Below are 6,000 nucleotides of genomic sequence, written 5' to 3' on the forward strand. Positions count from 1 at the left end.
CAATAGTGACCACCTAAATAATCCCAGACATTTCTGTGTTATGTAAGCATTTTAATAGATCATGACATGAATTAATGTTATTAAGATCTGTTTTCAGCCAAGTACCTTCCACAATGATGCTTTAATCTGTCTTGAGGTGAATCTCCTTAGGCCCACTGCAAAAATATAATAAATAATTAGAATACTGTTGTTTTCTCAATATTAGCTATTTTTAAAGTAACTAGGAATGTCATAAAATCTTCTGGAATGTATATAAATGGTTTTCATGGGGCAGCCTACTCATATAAAAATATGGAAACAAAGAACCTCTTATTCCTTTTTAATTTCTTTTATCCTCTGATTTTCAGCATAAATCCTTATAATGAAATAGAAGAAATTTCTTGAGGTCACTCTGTCCACAAGAATCCTTCCTTGGAGGTCCACAAACTCTCTATGTAAATTGGATTCTCATATTCATTATATATTAGTTAGTGTAGATATGTAATTATATCCTCCCCACTTCCCGTGTTTCTCCTCTGGGATATACAGCAGCAACCAAACTTCATTGCTTGCTTGGCAATCCAACAAAGTAATCTTAAAGTAACACTTCATTTTCTTTTATTAGTACTGACATTAGTATAATGAGTCCAGTGATTTTCCCTCTTTACTCCTTAATTTCATTTTCATGCCGTCCCCCAAGCCTTTCTGTGATATCTTTTCCAGGGGAGGGACCAGTGGGACTCATCCAGCTCATTTGGCATCTATTAACACAATCAAACTTTGCATGCAATTGTTCTTAGTGTTAAATTCATTCAGCTTGTACCAGGGATCCTGATGAGATTTTTGTTCTAGTTAAGAATCACTGCAGCATGCAAATCGTGATTAGAGCTGATAGCTAATACCTGCAAGTTTCTCTGTATGGGCATTATCTCATTTTTGCATCATTGGCTTCTTTTACTTTACCTTTTTTTTTTTTTGATCTCCAGAGTTCACAACATTTTATCTTTTGATTTTGTCTCTTGATGCATCTAATTAATGGAAAAATTCAATGGGAGACAACAGAAAATGCAGGAAAATAACACAAGTTTTGAAGGAACAAAAACCAAATGTTTTTTTTTAAACTGAGATGGTGAGAATGTAGCATCTGGAGCTAAATCCAGTGATATTACTGCTTAATATTAAACTAAGCACAGTTTTAACAACCTAAGAGCATTGGTACCCAAACTTCTGTGACACTGATGCTAAGGAAACTTCTTGGACTACAGGTGTTAAAAGTTCCCCTCAAAGATTTCAACTCTTTTGGATTTTCATTGGAAAGATTCATGACTCATTCAGTTTATACAAAAGCTAAGCTATGGCTGTTTAAGGAAGACAGATGTCTCTTACCTACCATTTACATACACTAAAGACCTATGAGGTAATCAGCTTTCATTAGCATGAGGAACTAGACACAACATGGCATAGTTGTATGAAACTTGTTTCTTTCTCATCTCTTGTTGCTCTGAGAGATGCTCCATTCCAATGTGCACATTAGTCATAGCTTGGAAAATCATACAATGACTCCAGTATCCTGCCTGTATACAAAATTACATTTTACTTCTGATGCCAGAGGTAAACCAATTTATGTATGCTGTTGTGAGATATTAAGCAAAATAACAGGATGAAAAAGTAATAAATAGCTACGTGCCTTGGGAGGTAGCTCCTTAATTATTGCACTCCTTGCCATTTTGCTTTAGCAATCATTTGCAACTAGTTGCTGTAATACAAAGATATAGCAATATTCAGCTTGGTGTAGTGATTAAGAGCAGTGGCTTCTAATCTGGGAAACTGGGTTAGATTCCCTGCTCCTCCACATGCAGCCAGCTGTGCGACCTTGGCCTCATCACAGCTCTGACTGTGCTGTTCTGACCGAGTAGTAATATCAGGGCTCTCTCACCCCCACCTACCTCACAGGGTGCCTGTTCTAGGGAGAGGAAGAGAAGGCAATTATAAGCCGCTTTGTGGTAGAGAAAAGCAGCATATAAGAACCAACACTTCTTCTTCTCAAACTCTGGTGGAGTATGTCTGTCCACTGTGGATTATGAAAGGATGTGCATGATGGATTAATGAATGCACTCTATATGAGAATACTTCTAGTGAATTTAAATACTTCTAGTGAATGACCGTAAGGACATCTCATCGCACGCTTATGAAGGCGTATGAGATGGCGGTGAAAATGGTGAAGCATGACTTCTTTGCAATGGAAATTGCATCTGCTAGCTCTCGCCCAGCACAATTATTTAGAGTAGTTAAAAAAAGAAAGAAATCTCAACATCTGAAGCCTATGAACATCTCAAAGCCTGAAATTAATAACTTCTAAACAGGCAAAATATCTGTTTTTTTAAATAGAAAAGGCTTAATCACCTCATTCTAACTTCCCTTTTAGCACTGTTGCAGATTCCCCTCAGGAGAGGGAAGCAAGCAAGCAAGCAAATAAATAAATAAGCTCATTTCACATACCTTCAACAAAATTCCCTCTAACTGAGATGTACTATTTATATGCAAAATATTACAATATTATCCCTACATAAAGAACATTCATTGAACATGTAGCTTAATTTAGAATCCACACACAAAAATCTGGTTTATACTTTTTTTTGAGAAATAAAATACAATATTAAAATAAGATATTTAAAAAAAAAACTTGCTTTTTTATTCCTCTCCTCCCCATTCCTCTGCTGAACAAATCAACTTGATATAGAGTGGAAAGATGAGGAGTACAACTCAGTGTGCTGTAAAATATACTCATCCCAGTGCTTTCAAGAGACTTTAACATGCCTAACTTTGCATAGGGTTGGCGATGAGTTCTAAGTCCTGGAACAAGTACATATTGAATGAATTATGCAAGTAGATACCATGGCGACATATGACTTAACTTTTTTCCAAGCATAACCTTTGCTTGGCTTAATCAATTAGCAGGAGTTTTGCCTGGGAAGATGTTGGTGTAGCATCCCATTTGTACAGTAGACAACTCCCCCTCCCCTTAATCCCTTTGTGACTTAAAAGATTTGTGATACCATTTTTACAAGACCCAGTGTGAGCCTCCTTTAACTGATTTCCTGGAGGAGTAATTAAAATAAAATTATTTGCTATTCTTTTCTCAGTCAGGAGTTTACCTTAGTTCCCAGAGGTGACATGAATAAAAGCTTGAGGGAAAGCTATAGCTAAAAATAACATCAAGTCACACATTTTCTTTATTGTTATGGGTATTTAATTTTATGGAGTAGAATTTTAAAGGACTGGAGTTGAACTCATTCAGACCCCATTAGAGCGGGACATAATTTCCATTCTCCGGGCACCTTCTCTCTTTTGTCTGTTGACCTTTACATTTCATATGAGGTCAGCTTTTGTACAGGAAATACTCATTTTGATGCCTGTTCTGGTGATGGTAACTGCTCTCAGCTCCAGAAACAGTGGTGCAATACTGCAATGTTGTACAATTGAGCAAAATCCTGGGAAATGTTTATCATCTTTCATACTTGTTTGTTAATATTCTACCATCCAAAGAATGTTTTACATAACAAAAATCCCTGTATGTCTGTGGTTTCATTCTCCCTTACCCTCAAATCTGAATGAACTCTGTTATCTGGAGAGAAATGTTTGGAGCTGGATTGGAGTTCAGGAAACAGGAATTGGCCTTTGATGAAAGACTTCCTTTTTCTCTTCTGTAATACCCCTGGGGCCTTCACAGTTGATTAGTATAATATACCATTCAAATACAATTGAGAACTATGGCAAATGTTAACTCTGTAACAAAAAATTTGGCAAGCGGCAGGACCACAAATTACCTGTGATAGAGCTTCCCTCGGTTAATCTTTAATCAAAGAGATGCCAGCTAATCACTTTGCTCAGTTTTAATTCTTGTTGATTACTTTTCCATTCATGAGTTGAAACACTCTGATTCCATAATCATTTTGACATTTGGCACCTTTTCTGCTTGAAGACAATGTAAGATGAAATGTTATGTAATATATGTTATATTGATGGGCATAGGTTGATGTTTGACAACTTTTCAGAAATCCTCTGGAAATTCAATTAATGTCATCTAGTATTAAGTGTTTTACAGAGAGGCATTATCAAAGTCCTTAAATGTTGGGATTTTCTTTAATTTATGAAAGTAGACACTTCTGTGTAGCATTGCTAATTGAGCTAGGGGATGCAATATATTAAAATTAGACAGTTCTTTTAAATATCACTGTTGTTCCTGTTTCCTGGGAGAGAAGGTAAACATTGTTTTCAGTATCACTAAAATCACTAAAACAAATGGCTTGATCTTTCATTGTGTAGTGTATGCTGGGTGCATTATTATACCTAAGGGCTACCATCCTTCTTCTTCTTGGTGTATATCTACTTATTCATTTATATCCCCTTTTTTTGCCCAATGGGGACCCAAAGTGGCTTTCAACATCCACTTTATCTTCACAACAACCCGCTGGGGATGTTAGGCTGAGAGTATGTGACTGACCCAAGGTCACACAGCTTCCATGGCAGCATAGAGATTTGAACCTGGGTCTTCACTATTCTCATTCACCATTAACCACAACATTGCACTGGCTTTTCTTTCACGCAAACAAGGAAGCAAGCTTGCTTCCTCTTCCTCCATGTAAGTCTCATTGACAGCTGTTCTTATGATTAAGGGAGAGTTCCATCTCATTAACACAAGGAACCCCGAAGGAGGGTGAGGTATTTGACTTTGAGCACATACCGGCTACAGGAGTGTGTGGTCATGTGTATTAGTAACACACCTACTTGGCCAAACAGGATCATGCCTGATGAAAGGTCTTTGCCCAGTGATTTCAGCAGTGAAGAAGCTATCTTAGTGGTAAGAGTGAACTTTAATTTGTCATGATCAGAATACCATTTTTGTCATTTTACCTGGGTATTTACTACTGGTGGTATTTCTGGATCCACTTTGCCACTGGACCAAATTTTCAGAATTCTGCATATGACTGGGGGAATTTAGGATATTCTGTGATGTGATGGGAAAAATTCTAGGATCTGTATTCCCATTCTCATTGGAGAACAGTCAGAATCCTGGTTCCTGCTGATAGGTTTTGAATTGTTTGAATTACTCATGGGAAAGTCTGTGGCCAAACTGGACCACACTAACAAAAATTAATGGGGGAAGTAAGAAGGAAAATGGGTATCACGTAATTTAATGTGGAAAGTAGGATGCATCTGGGTGGAATGACTGCATTTTCTGTGTTGTAAATATGATTAAAGGAGATGGTTAGTAGCATTGGTTTTGCTTATGATTGGCTTTCCAGAGACATCTGCATTATTCCCAGGGAAATATAACTATTCCCTGTAAGCCAGCATCTTGGTGTTTTATAGCTCAGTCTTCATTTCTCCATTGTAATATCAAACACGGAATCTATGAGGGGGAATTTCAAAAATGTTTTTGAACAAAGGGCTGTTTTTTTTTGGGGGGGGGGGTTTACACAAACAGGTGGTGATGGAGATATCATCGGTCCACCAGAAAAACAATCCAGTAGCCATAATAACCAGTCCACTTCTATGATAAATGTTGCAATATCTACTTGCCTTAATACAGAATGCCTCAAAATTGTCACAAGAAAATATTACTTGAGTCCACACAGCCTAAAATGGGTAATGACTTTAAGGTCCTAACATCCTCTGGATGATTGCTATAGTTACGCTATGGATAGATACAACCATATTTTTCTAGGAATCAGACAAAAGGAAACAATACATTTACTTCCAATAGCCTTTCCTGTTAATGGCTTTGATGAGTCTTTTCTTCCACATGAAGCAATTGAGGATAAGTTTTTAATGGTATGAAAATACTAAAAAACGTTAATGGCAATTCAGAATTGAAAGGAAAGGAATAGGGTGAAAGGTGAGGAAAAAGTTGTAAGAACATCCTTTGTACCTTAGTTACTTAGGGACCAATTACCCTAACTATAGAAGCTTGATAGAACAAGCTGTGAGTGAATAATATTCTTACAATTGATGGGAGAA

This window comes from Paroedura picta, chromosome 5 (assembly GCF_049243985.1).
Source record: "Paroedura picta isolate Pp20150507F chromosome 5, Ppicta_v3.0, whole genome shotgun sequence".
Lineage (NCBI taxonomy): Eukaryota > Metazoa > Chordata > Lepidosauria > Squamata > Gekkonidae > Paroedura > Paroedura picta.